At 40.5% G+C, this 14,772-nt stretch overlaps 1 long non-coding RNA gene across 1 annotated transcript in view; it reads right to left on the bottom strand.

The window, feature by feature from the left end:
• Positions 1-238: 238 nt before the first annotated feature.
• LOC121031835 (uncharacterized) overlaps positions 239-14,772 on the bottom strand; it is a 177,746-nt gene continuing 163,212 nt past the window's right edge. Inside the window, exons 2-3 of the long non-coding RNA XR_005790921.1 lie at positions 14,656-14,716; positions 239-491 (exon numbers count right to left, since the gene is read on the bottom strand). This is a non-coding gene — a long non-coding RNA (uncharacterized LOC121031835). The remainder of the gene's footprint in view (positions 492-14,655; positions 14,717-14,772) is intronic.

The raw sequence follows: 14,772 nt of genomic DNA, 5'->3' as shown, positions 1-14,772 counted from the left end.
AGTCTAAGAATCAGCCTGCAGGCAGGTTCAGCCTCACTACCTTGGAGAGCAGAGAAGAGGATGGGAAATGAAGCTGAGAGCACGCCGAGTTTGCATTTTTCTTGATCATTCTCTGAATTCTCAAAGCTAAAGAAAAAATATTCCTGACAGAAAATCTCTAGCTTACTGGGGAATGGGGAAGATGGAGTTCTGAATGGCTGCAGCCACCAAATAAACTCTGCCCTGCGCCTACCTGCTAACTCGGTACCACTCCCCTGTGGTATTACCAGCCTCTACAGTTCATCCGGCAAAAAGTTGTCCAGTGGGACCCAATGAAGATGGATCCAGGGGACCAGTTGCCTTTTGCTTGATTCTCTTGACGTTGTTTCAGTATTTTCTCATACTCACACAGGAACTATTATGCAGCATTTTATGAGCTGTCGCAAGGGGGAAATGGCTGTGGGATGTGTCCGTGGTTGACAGGGTGCTTTTATCATGTATATCTTCCAGAGCTTTGAGGTATAGGGAGAGAGAAAGAGGAAAAAACTGATGTAAATGAGCGGTGAGTCACCTCTCCCGTCCTCTTTACTAGAGTGAAAACACCTTTTCCTTTTCTTATTTTTTTTCCTCCTTTTTAAGAAGGAAGGCTATACCTAAGAGAAATATTTGGATTATCTAAGGGTGGGGAACAAAGGCAGTTCAGCCGAAAACAGCTGGAATGTATCTGCAATAGGAGTGGACAAAAAACACTCTTTTTGTGCCATCAGTGAATCCTTGCTGTGAGTAAGCCAAAATAGCAACTTCTTTATCTCCAAAACAATTCTCCCTGAGGCCAGTTCCCAGCTTTAGATGCATACCCAGGACACTTCCCAGCTGTGTGGCAGTGCTGAGCTCTTCTCCACTGACCAGAGCCTTAGATCACAAAGGAAGCTGCTACGTCCAAGGACACCACATGCTTGCAGTAGAGGGGGACAGCAGGTCTGGGCCAGTCATGTGGAGATAAGACACTACACTGGTCAATCTGAATACAGAAGGAAACTATTGTCTTTAATATAAGTGACATAACTGGCATCTATTGGGCACTTGCTATGTGCCAGGCTCTCTGCTGTCTTATTGAAACTTCACAACAGCACTTTTTGGTCACCATTCTTATTTTCCCCATTTCCCAGATGAAGATGTTGAGGCTTTGAGGTTGGGTTATTTGTCTAGCATCTCACAGCTAAGAAGTGGCAGATTTGAGACTCAGACCTATGTCTGTCTCTCCCCCAGATCCAAAGTTCTTCCCCTTTATACTATCCTGCGTATCAACTCTAAGGGAAACTCAATGGACAGTTTGTATGTTCAGTGCTAGCCAGCATCGCAAACAATCACTGATCTCATTACCCATGGTTTATGGAAGAGATAGTAAACAGAATCGTTGCTTGTTGGTTCTCTCCATGAATATCTGAGTGCAAATGATCAGTGAACTCTTGTTACCTCTCTAGTCCTAATGACTGAGTCATAGCATATCTGCTGATGTTCTAGAAGCTTCTATGTTCTGAATCTCTTCAGCTACCCAAACCCTAGAGAATAAATGCTCCATTTCTGCAACTTTTCTTCCCAGAACTTCTCAGCTGGAATCCCAGAGATTGGAATCTGTAGGCTGAGATCCTGGCCAGTTCTGGAGTGACTCCTAATCTCATCTTCAGGGAAGGTCATTTATCTTAACAGCTTTTTGCCCAAGATCTTTGTATCTGTGATGGATACTATGGATTTCTATTCTACTCCAACTGGTATAGCTAGACTTTGCTATCATCTCTGCTGCATCACTAGAGCCCAGATGGCTCATGACTAGTGTATAGACTCTTCTCCCTAGAAGTTGACCCTGTCCCTTGAATTCTTATATTTATAGAAGTAAAAGAGTTAGCACAGGATGACAAATACATTGCACATACACTGCTACTTCTCTTTCCTACACCCATAGTTAGGATGATCATTTGATTTATTGTCTGAACCAGGATGCTTGGAGAATGAAAAGAAGGGCTAAATTACATGAAGACAAACAGGTTTGTAAACCAGGGCAGTCCCACAGTAGACAATGCTCATTGATCCTACCCTTCTCAACAGGGATCCAGGCAGCCCTTCAGAGATGGAAACTATGAGTAATCATATAATTGGTACCTTACGACACTTACTGTTTACATGTGCATGCATCTCATTTCATTTTTTCAGCATAGGTTTGAGTGTTTACTCTGCAAATTTATAGATGAGGAGCTATTCACTTTATAAAGAAAAGGAAGATATAATCCTGTTCACAGATTAGAATCTAGTTATGAAGAAAAGACAACATAAAACAAATAAATAACTTTATGAGTACAAATATTCTCTTCCATGAATGAATTTCCCTGGGTAAGAAGACCAGGTAGCAATTTACAAGGCAAGTTAGGCCTGAACTTGAACATTCCATTGGGTTTCACTTAGAATTGATATGAAATATATTCAAGATTTTAGAGTCAGAAAGTCCTAAATTCAAGTCATGAACCTGAATTTACTAGTTGTGTGAAAAAAAAAAAATGTAATATAGGAAGTAAGTCCCAAAGGAGAGGTAATTATGCTTTGAAAGTGGAAAAAAGGAGGAGAATAATTCTGTTTAGAGATGTCTGTCTTACTGTGCTCCTTTATATAATTTCTTCCTAAAAATATTTATTGGGTTAAAAAAATAGCACAGAGGTACAAACAAGAAACAAAAAAAAAAAGATCCACAATCCTATCCTAGATCACCATTGCTGATATTTAAAAACAACAAAAGAAATATAGATACATGATCACAAAGTTCAAATAGTATAGAAAGACACAAGAAAGTCTCTTTCTCCACCCCCAGAATCACTCCCTGAAGTGCCCACCTCTAGTATTTTTTTACATAGTTTTCATAGGAAAAAAAAAGGCATTTATCTGCATTACATACTCTATACCTTGTTTTTTCCCACTTAATAGTATATCTTGGAGGCCTTTCCATCTCCACACATACAAATCTTTATTCTTTTACCAAGAGGAAGAGTCCATCGCAGAGATTATAATTTATTTAACCAGCCATTTTTTTATTTGTTTGTTTTTGTCATGATAAGCAATGCTGTGGTGCATATGTGAGTCTCTTTAAAAGAATATAGCTTAACCTTATAGGCTTATTAAAAGTGAACCTAACTAAGAATATGCACTTTGTCTCCAGAGTCCATTCATCATCTCTCATTGTCCATTCCTGCCAGCTTCTCCTCATTTCTAGTTTCCTGTGTCCTTAATCCCCTGATTTTTCACAGGCCATCTTATCGTCCATGGTTTGCTTAACCCCCTTGATGATTGAACTTCCTTTGGACTTGCTCTCCTGGCCTTGCCCTCAGCATCTTCCCAGGACCCAACTGTAATATCACCTTTTGGCTCCATAACCATCAAATGTGATTGAGAAGCACTCCCTTTGGACACTTGTGATATTCTGATTTATAAATTAGAAATATATATATTTGATTTTCATCCCAGTTCTTGCATAGAGCTACTAAAATCCTTGAAATTTCCTAAGTGACAAGAGCTTTGAAGGTGCCTTTTGTTATGTTAATGAGTAACTTTGGGAATCTTCCTAGATCCCCTAAGGAGAGGTCTGGTCACCAAAAGCACGAACTGTGTGATCAGAGGGTTGGAATTTTCAGTCTCAAAGCCTCTTCCCCAACTCCAGGGAGAGGAGAAAGGGGCTAGAGGTTGAGTTCAGTCACCGATGGCTAATGATTTAATCAGTTGTGTCTGTGTGATGAGGCTTCCATAAAAACTCAAAAGGATGGGGGTTCAGAGCGATCTGGAATGGTAAACACAAGTAAATTTGGGGAGAGTGGTGTACTTGGAGAGGGCATGGAGCTCTGTACTCTTTCCCCATGATTTGCCCTATGCTTCTTTTCCATCTGGCTGTTCCTAAGTTATTTCTTTTTATAATAAATTGGTGATCTAGTAAGTAAAATGTTTCTCTGAGTCCTGTGAGCTTCCCTAGGAATTAATTGAACCCAAGAAGGGTGTTATGGAAACCTTCTATCTATAGCAAGTCAGAAGCACAGGTGATAACTTGCACTGGCATGAAGTCAGGGGAGGGGGTCAGTCTTCTAGGATGGAGCCCTTAACCTGAGGGATCTGGCACTTTCCAGGTAGAGAGTGGCAGAATTAAGTTGAATATAGGACACCTAGCTGCTGTCTGAAAATTGCTTGGTGGTATGGGGAAACCACACACACACACACACACACACACACACACACACACACGTGCACACACACACACACACACACACACACACACACACACTAGAATTTGGGAGACCAGAATCATTAGAACTTGAACCTTGCCAAGTACTCCTATTAGGTGAATGTGTATTTGACAGAAACGTTTCCAAGAGTGAGACTCTAGTTGTCCTTTAAAGGACTGATGGATTTTTAAAAGCAGGACAAAGTCCTCTGGGGAGGACTAAACAATTTCTCCAGATACTCTGCAATGCATGACTCTGTATAAGGCAGGTATTCTGTGAAAAGTCAACTAGTTTAGCAAGATTCCTCTAAGCACCACATTAGTACCTGGAGGCCAGTTTAATATAAATTAAATTGCAATGTATATTCTCAAGCCAGACAAACTGTCTGCAAGATTATTGAGGGCCCAGAGAGTGCCATAATGACCTAGAAACAGAGGCCCAGCGGCACTGACCAGGAGCTTGTGTAGAGTTGATCTCTTGGGAGGATTCAGATGGAGGGTTAAGGATTTTATGAAGAATTATGATTCTCAGTGATGAATGAAGAAAGCTAGAGCAAAACCACCCTGCCAAAAATGAAAGTGTCTTAAAGACTCGACAACAGTGGCAGTTCTGCCTGCCAATGCTGTAGGATAATTTATGAACCACACAGTTCAGAGCGGTTTAACAACCATTACTGAATGATGAATACGTACTTGGAAATGTTATTATTTCTGCAATAGCATAATGATATCAAATTCACAAATTCGAGTTTAGTCTTCTATCTGAGGGTATGAGGAGGCAAATCAATCAGTTAAATATGTATAGGCAGAACCCTACTTGTCGAAGATTCCAATGTTCTATAAAGAGTGAGAACCTCCTACATTTGGAAAAATGTGGAATCTACATGACCAAAGATGGTTTGGTCTAGTTTTTATATTTACCTCATGTGGTAGGAAGACTAACGGCCCCCCAAAGATATCCAGGTTCAAATCCCCAGGACATGTAAATATGTTACCTCATATGGCAAAAGGGGCTTTGCAAATGTAATTAAGTTGAAAACCTTGAGATGGAGAGATTATCTTGGTGAGTCCAATGTAATCACAAGTGTCCTTATAAATGAAAGAATGATGGAATAAGAGAATTAGAGTCAGAGAAGGAGATGTGTGTGATGACCAGAGAAGCGGAGGTTGGAGTGATTTGAATAAGGGGCCATCAGCCAAGGAATGCAGATGGTTTCTAGAAGCTGGAAAAAGGCAAAGAAATGGATTCTCCCTTAGAGCCTCAAGAAGGAATATGATCCTGGCAACATCTTGACTTTAGCCCACTGAAACCCATTTTGGACTTCTGACCTCCAGGACTGTAAGAAAATAAATATTTTAAGGCACTTAAATTTGTTACACCAGCAATATAAAATTAAGACACTTAATATCTTTCATTATTGTTTTCTTCATTTCTTTGTCTCATAAATTCACAGAGAGGCCAACAGCCAAGTTCAATACTGAAGGAAAATTCAACAAAGTGTGAGAAAGATATCACATAGATCCAAATGAAAGTAAGAGAAATATAGAATAATACTATAATTTTTACACTATATTAGCCTAGAACCATCCTTGGTTACTTGTTAATTCAATTTATTTAAATATTTTCAGTGCCTCTTACAGATTCATATGTGCTACAGTTCCCGAAATCTCTTCCATGTATTTCTTGGATATCTGAATATTTTAAAGGCAATAACTTTAAAATTTTAGGATTTCAAAACTTGAATTTAGATGTTGTGATACATCTTTTTTGGATTCTCCTTTAATTTCCCTGATAATTTCCACCTCTTTGGGAATTGCCCCTTGATATACAGGGTCTAAATTTAATCCTTCCTTCTAGTCAGTCTGAATTGGGAAAAGGAAGGGCCAAGAGGAACTCCTGATCCAAGTTAGGCCAATTATTTCTCCTGGGAATCTAAAATCTGAACTGCAAGATTCAGAGTCTGGGAATTGGAAACAGAGTTACTTTAATGTCAGAATGTAGACAGAGGTTCCATAAGTTCCATAGGTGAATGTTAAGTCTTCCTAGGTCTGGTTGTTAAAGTCTTCCTTGGATTCCACAAGACACTCTATGTGGCAGAATGATTTGTGTAAATAGCAGCAATTCTCACCCCTCCCCCTGTCCGGTACTCTTGCCACACTCTTGGGATTTCAGCTCCTCTCAGTGGTGGAATAAGTTAACCTGTCCTGAGTCTGGGATGGCCTTCTGACTTGCATTAAACAGTGGAATGTGGTAAAAATTATATAGAAGTCTCCACACTTCCTCAGTCTGTTTGTCTGTCTGTCTCTCTTTCTTCTCTCCTGCTTCCTATGAGAACAAGCTCAGTGTAGCCTTCAAGGTAAATAGACATGTTACCCACTCACAGCCTTTGTGCCAGCCAAGAGCCACTCAACCACTGGACATGTGAATGAGGCATTGAAGATATCCTAGACCTGCCAGTCCTCATTTGACCCACTAGGCTAATCACAAATTTATGAGCAAACCCAGCCAAGGTTAGCCAAATCTTGCCCAGATCAGTAGACCCATCCATCTGACTCATAGATGTACAAGTAATTTTTTTTTTATCATTGTAAGTCAGGGTTTGGGGTGATCTATCATGAAGCAATGTGTCTAATTGATATACCCTAATTTGTTTGTGTGTTTCTTCTCTTATTTATTTTAAGAAATATTTGTTGAGCATCTAGTAAATACAAGATAAGTTCTTATGTTAAAAATATGAGACTACTATGACATTACTATAAAACAAAGTTCCCACCCTCATAAAGCTGACATTCTGGTGGGCATCGTGGGAGAGGTGAGAAGACCGACAATGAACAAATATAACAAATGGAAAATTAATAAAACAGGATTAGGAAAATAGGGAATGTCCTGTCAAGGGAAGAAATTGGTATCTTATAAAGAATACAGATGAGGGGTGCCTGGGAGGCTCAGTTGGTTAAGTGTCCGACTCTTGATCTCAGCTCAGGACTTGACCTCAGGATCATGAGTTCAAGTTCTGCATTTGTGTGTGGAGCCTACTTAAAAAAAACAAACAAACAAAGAATTCAGATGAAAGGTATATTTATAAGATGACATTTGACTAGATACCCAAGGGGAGTGAGTGAGTAAGTCATAGAAATGTCTGAAGAAAAAGCGTACCAGGTAGAAGAAACAGCAAGTGCAAAAGGCCTGTTTGTTGTGTTTGTGAAATAGGAGGTGAATTTCCTGGAGTACAAAGGGGCCAGGGATAAGTCAGAGCAGTGACCAGGGCTCAGGTCATGGGACGCTTGAAAGTGATGATGACAATTTTGGATTTTACTCTGAGCAAGATGGGAGGCAATTAAAGAGCTTCAATCACAGTAATTAACTGAAAGGAATCACATTTTAGAATGCTCACCCTGATGACTGTAAATAAACTCTAGATGGACAAGGGAGACCAATTGGAAGGCAGTTGCAATACTTTGGTGGATATGATGATGATGTGGACCAACATATTAACAGAGGAGCTAGCAGATTCTGGATGTGTTCCTACAGGAGTGACCACAGAATTTGCAAATGTTTGGTAATGGTCGTGAATTAATGAGGAGGAAGGGAACGCTGTAAGGTTTTGGTCTGATAACTGAAGGGACAGTCATTAATGGGCATGGAGAAAGAAGAGGATTAAGGAAACTCAGGACTTTGGTTTTGGACATGCCACATTTGAGAGTGGTTTTAGTTGGCCACAAGGATAACATCCAGTAGATAGTTGGCTGTATGAATATGGAGCTGAAATCAGAGCATTGAATTACAGACATGAATTTGGGAGTCATATGTGTATAGTGGGACTTGAGATGTCTGAGTCTGAGAGAAATCCTCCAGGGAGCACAGACAGAGAATGGAAAAAGCTCTGGGGCTCCCTAATGATTATATCCAGGGAGACAGGAAGAACGAGCAAGAGTTGACAAGGTACAAGAATCAACGGGGATTTCTGCCAATAAATTCCTTTCTTTTCTCTTTAACCTAGCTTAAGCTGGTTTCTGTTATATATGTAATTAGATAATACACAAAGATTTTAAGGAGAGGTTTTCCTTTCTGAAAATTATCCCTGTTGCCCTGTGGCTCTCCATGTGCTGGGTCCAGAGCATCTATGGCTGCATGGATGGAGGGCAAACACAGACAAAGACTTCCACTGACTCAGTGATTTTTTTTTTTAAGTCATGGAGGCTTAATAGTCTAAAACCCAAGCATTTTTGATTTGTGAGAGCTAAGAGTACGAGAAAGAAGTGGTTTTGTTTGGATTTCTAAAAGGGTTTGATGGAAGAGTAAGCCAGAGCCTAGGGTAGAACATAAAGTCCTGAAGGAAATAATGTAGGACAGGGATTGACAGCAGTTTCTTGTGTCCCCACCCCCAACCCCACCCCTACCCCAGGAGGGGGACAAGATCACTTCCTGGGCAGGAAAAAGGCTGGAGAGAGAAATCAGCTCTGAGATGTTGGTGAGGAGACTTCCCAGCCTGCTCTTCAACCTCTTCTCTACCTTCCACTCCCCCAACCTTGAAAGCCCTGCTGGGGTGGGGCAGACCAAGACTCTCAGGCAAGTTTGAAAATCTCCCAGCTAAAGGGTTTTGTTTCCCACTTCCCATCTGTGGTGCTAAAGGGACTAACTCAAAGTCCATCTCACACCAATTCAGGAGAGTGACAGCAAAGTGGACAAGACGGCTCTGTGTATTTAAGCAGAGAGAGCCTAGGCCAGTGAATGGATACCTCCCACGGTCCCCTCTGATTTCTTCAAGCCAGCATGGAGCACAGATGAGATTCAAAGATTTCCACATCTCCCAAGATGTTGGATGTTGAAGGTGGCTGCAAGTTGAGTGCCTCCAGGCCTGCCAAAGAGCCACCAAGGCCAGGGGCAAAGTCCCAAACCAAAAGTCTCAGGGTGGAGAGCTCAAAAGCCCGAGCCACATGGAAGCATGAGCTGAGGCTCAGAGGAGCAGTGGTGACAGTGGGAACCACAGGGGTCGACTGCACACTGCCTGTGTGGGAGACTAGCCTGAGTTAGGTGAATTCAGCTAAAGGGAGATTTGGTTATACCTTAGCTTAGGGATACACATTTAAAGCATTTTTCCATTACACTTGCAATGGAAAGATCCCTGCTTGATTTAGATTTCAAAATTCTAGTTGTACATCCTGCATCTCTTGCTCAACAACTAACCAGATATTCTGTAAATTCTACTAAAAATATTTTGGTGATGTTTTTGCCACTAATAATAACGAGCACTCCCCAACTGGGGGTTTAAAATTTATCTTTCCATATAAATGATATAAATAGTGGTTAGTATCCCATATTCATTCACCAAGTCTATGTAATTCATAATATAATTGAATTCTAACTAGTCTAGTTGGTGCCAGAGTTGTATAGAGAAAGGGTGTTTCAAATCCCAAGCACCATTACTCACAGCAGATCCTCAGCTATATACTTAGCTTTCCTGGGCCTCAGTTTCCTTATATGTAAAATGGGGATAAGAACATCTTTTCTTGGGTTTGTTGTAAGAATTAGTAGCAATTTTCCTAAGTCACCCAAATCTTCAGATGTGAGGATTAGTATCATTTTTATAAGGCACCCAAACAATTTCTATAAAATACTTCAAATCTTAGCAATTGATCTTAGCTTAGCATTGGAAAAAATAATCTGACTGAACAAATCTATTGTAAGCTATGGCTTTATATCATTATGCTCCCTTAATCCTCATAGAAGTATTTCTGATCTAACTAAATTCTAAATAAAGAGATTTTTTAGTAATTCTTTTAATAACAAAGCCAACTAAAATTTAAAGTACCATGATGATGGGGCACCTGGGTCGCTCAGTTGGGTTAAGCATCTGACTTTGGCTCAGGTCATGATCTCAGAGTTTGTGAGTTTGAGCCTTGCATCAGGCTCTGTACTGACAGCTCAGAGCCTGGCCCTTGCTTCGGATTCTGCGTTTCCCTCTCTCTCTGTCCCTCCCTTGCTCGTGCTCTCTCTCTCTCAAAAATAAACATTCAAACAAATTAAAGTACCATGAGGGTAATTTCAAACTTTAGTTTGAAGAGGGATGACCATCTTTTAAGCAAGATAGATCTACCTGTCCAAGCTAGCCTAGAGTCATCTGCCTTAGGATTAGTTTGGGCTGCATATACGAGAAAAGCTGTAACAGCTTAAACAAGATAGAAGTTAATCTCTCTCATATACATAAAAGGAATCTGGAAGTTAGCAATCCAGGATGAGCATGGTTACTTTGCAGAGTCCACAGCTCCTTTGCCATCCTTGAGAGTAGTTCTTGTTTGTTTTGTTAAATGTTTATTTATTTATTTTGAGAGAGGGGTAACAAGAGAGAGTACATGCACGCACACAGAGGGAGAGGCAAAGAGAATCCCAAGCAAGCTCTGCACTGTCAGCATGGAGCCTGATGCAAGGCTAGATCTCAGAATCTGGGAGATCATGACTTGAGCTGAAATCAAGAGATGCTTAATTGACTGAGCCTACCAGGTGCCCCCTTGAGAGTGCTTCTTGTCCTCATGTCCAATATGGCTGATAGAGCACCAGCCATCATATCTACATTCTGAGCAGGATGGAAGAAGGAGCAAAAAAATAAAAAATAAATAAAAACAAAACACTTCTTGGAAGCCCCCACATAAAATTTTCACTTTCATATATTAGTTAAAATATGGTCGCAAGACTATGACCATATCTAGCTGCAAGGAAGGCTGAGAAACATCCTTTAGCTGAGTTTTGCCTTCCTAATAATTCTAGTTCTAGTAATAGAACTAGAAATGAAAGGAAGAAGAGAGGTTAAAAATAAGCAACAAGCAATCTCTGTCACAGTTCTATTGAACTTCTCATTTAGCTCTTGCCTCTCAGTGGCAATTTCTCCTTTTATACTCTGCTTTGTGCTGATGGAGATGGGGGCTTTGCACACCCCATTCTGCTTTGCCAGGGGATTCTGGAGGGAGACTAGAAGACTTGAGGAAGAAGGATGCCGTCCCTTTCTGTGTTACACAGCTCTGCTTCTTCCACCCTGGCATTGGCAGTTCTCTCCGGGAGCAGTTTGCTGGTTTTCAGCACTCATAGACCAGCCTCCTCACTCCTCACTTCACATACACGAGTGCCAGGCCAGCTGGCACCCCTACGATGGGCTGAACTGTGTCCACTCAAAGCACATATGTTGATGCCCTGACCCCCATTGTGACTGCATTCAGAGACTAGGCTTTTAGGAGATAATTAAGGTTAAACAAGGTCATAAGGTCGGGGTCTGAATCCTAATCTCTCTCTCTCTCCACTAGCATGCTCTCAGGAATGGCCACGTGAGCACACAGCAAGAAGGGTGGCCATCAGCCAGCCAGGAAGACAACCCTCATTAGAAAATGACTCTGCTGGCACCTCGATCCTGGATGTCCAGTGTCCAGAACTGAGAAAATAAATTCCTGTTGTTTAGGCCACCCAGTCTGTGCTATTTTTTCATGGCGGCCCAAGCAAACTAGCATGGCACCCTCCTCAGTGGTTGGTTTTCAGTCCGTGGGACCCATTCTCCAATCCTTCCCTTTGCTCCTCCAGACCCAGGGGGTAGTAGCTGTTCTTGTCAGTTGCCACCTTTCTGAGAATTGATGTTCATTTTTTGCCTTTTAGGTTCTTCAATATCTAGTCAATTCTTCATATTAATTCTTTTCTCCTGAAATAAGTGGTTGTGGTTTCTGACCCTTGACTGGACCTTGACTGATATAATATGAACAATTCCAAGTTAACCCCTGCTGTGGCTACAGATACTTTATAGAAGTGCCAATAGCACAGTTCCCAACCTTCATCTGCCCCAAACGCATCTCTACCAAATCCAATCTGTCACTTTACATTTCTGCTCATGGCTGGCCTCCACTTTTGCCCTGCAGTGGTCCTCTATCTGGATTCTTTCTCCCTTTACCCAGCTGGATAATGTTGCTGGCTTTTGGTTCTCTTTGTGTATAAAACACAAATTCTTGTATTCTTGCCTCAGAACTGGTTGCACTGATTCCCTAAGTCCCACGTTTTCCCAGATGGGATAAGAGTCATAATCTAAAATTATATACTCAAACCAACTCCCTTTATCAAGCTGTTGTTTTTTTCAAAGTTGTAGAACTTTCTACTCTTGTAGCTTGCGAGTTCATAAAATAGTTCCAATTTGTTCTCCTGATGGCAGCAGGGGAATTCTTTGGAGTAGGTGGGACATTTAATATAAGAAAACTAGTTAATTAGTAAGGCAGGAATTTTATGCCTGAAATAACTGTGCACTTAGCTGTGTAGTCAAAGATTAATTTCCAGGCAATACATCATCTTCACACATTTCCGGGTTGCTTTCACAGACTCAAGATTTCTTTTCTGCCTCATCTATTCCATGCCATATTTAAATTGTTTGTGTGTTCATGAATGAGAAGCCATGGAAAATAAAAATTTTTTTGGAGACATTATCTTTCCTTTCATAATACTCTTCCATTATCTCTGCTTCTCTTCTTAGGCTGTCTGGTTTAGTTTAACAGACTTTCCTTTACCTGCCACCATAAATCCCACAATCACTAAAAAATGCTAGGGAATGAATATACTCTCTCAAAGTGCTCTCTTATCAGGTTATCCTGTATAAGATAATAACGTTTTAGGTCCTATTCATGTCAAGAATCTTGTTTGTGTGAAGAATACTTCTGGTAAACGTGTTTTTACAGCCTTAGGCATCGGCAAAGAGGGAGGCTAGGGAACTAGTCACTGATGTAAATTCTCTTGCTTTCTCTGTGGCCGCAAAACATGAAAATTCTCATATATGTCCCAACATGAGGAGCTAAATTGCAGGATGCGGGTATTTTAAAAATACCTAGAAGTCCTCAGGACTGATGATGGTCATATTGATTCAACACAGTGATAACTGTAGCCTCTGTCTGTTCTTCTGTGTTCCTAGAGAACCCTGGCATCCATACCCGTGGGGGGATATATTTGTTAAACCAAAGAACAAAATACACTATCAAATCAGTATAAATTCCCTCATGTATACATTATGAGGGCAACAGAGAAATGACCCTGGCCAGGACTGTCCCAGGAAATTGTACTATGGCTTCTGTATCCTTACCAGCTCGGTAAAACACACCTGGCAAGCCCACAGAGACTTTGCAGAAGCTTCGCTCTACTTTAAACACACGAGTTGGCACGCTTCTTCTATAAGGGGCCAGAGAACAAATATCTTGAGCTTTGTGGTCCACACGGACTCTGTTTTAACGACTAACTTTCGCTGTTGTAGCATAAAAGCAGTCATAGATAGTATGTAAATGAACCAGCCTGTGTTCAATTAACATCAAAACACAAAGAGAGCCATTTTGGCCCATGGATCATGGTTTGCCAACCCCTGTTCTAGGATATCCAAGAATGCACTTTTATATAAAAAGAAACATGCCACCAAAAAATCTGTGCTCTGTTTTCCCAGCCTTCTACATAATAACTTACACATGTTATACCTATAAAAACACAAAATGTTGTCCTTCTTCTTTCAGCTTCCTGAATTGAGACAACGAATTTTTATGCCCATACAGAAAGGAATTTAGTGCCATTTTGTCACTTCCTATTTGCTAGGGTTGTATATCAAGGCAAGACGTTGTAACTAACAGGATCATTTATGGGCAAGGCCTGAGTTCTAACTTAACCTCTTCCAAAAGGGTAAGTGTAAGAGCATTCCAGGCCATCACAAACCAAATAACCCAGCAAAGACAGGTGAAGGCTAATGCCTCTAATGGTACTCAGGAAAATCAATCAGCCAAGACAAACAGAGAAGACTGTCAATGTTATGTTGACGAACTGGTGGGTGGTTAAAGGGAAAAAAAGGGAGTGGGTGAAAGGAATATTTAGAAGAGCAACAAAGGATGAAATTCTTTCTAGACCCTTGAGGCAAAGGTTCAAGTTCAGGGTTGAAGCTAATGGGGTTCACAGAGAAGAGGCTTCATCTACTAGATCATAATGATCCAGTTCTTCTGGGATTTTTTTTTTTTGGTAAATCACGAAGTTTTAAAAGCCTAACTTTAAAGTAATTGTGCTTGAAGTCCTCAGAGTGGGAAAAATAATAATAGCTAATACTTGAGTGTTTGCTTTAGTTTTACATATTATCATATTTAGAATTTATTCTTATACCCAATTTTTAGTTGAGGAAACAGGCTCATAATGGTTAAGTAATTTGTTCAAGGACACATGGATATGAAGAGGCAGGACCAGAATTTGTAAATGGGTCTGGCTGACTTAGAAGCCCATATTCTCAATCTTTACATTATACTATCTTCCCTCCTCACTCTTGTTGATAGCTAAACCTTCAGGTCACAAAAGATTCTGGAGTCATTTTTAAATGCACATTATAAACTAACACTCATGTTTCAAAGACACATGATCAAAGATCAAATTCTCCACCTACCGGGTTTTGCTTGAAGTTCCGTTACTGAGAGGATGATATCTTAAACTTGGAAATATTTATCCTGGACCATAAAAAAAAAAAAAAAAAAAAAAAAAAAAAAAAGGAAAGGAAAGGAAA

This window comes from Herpailurus yagouaroundi, unplaced genomic scaffold, assembly GCF_014898765.1.
Source record: "Herpailurus yagouaroundi ecotype Mexico unplaced genomic scaffold, PumYag 141, whole genome shotgun sequence".
In the NCBI taxonomy this organism is placed as follows: Eukaryota; Metazoa; Chordata; class Mammalia; order Carnivora; family Felidae; genus Herpailurus; species Herpailurus yagouaroundi.
This window is presented reverse-complemented; position numbering and strand designations above follow the sequence as displayed.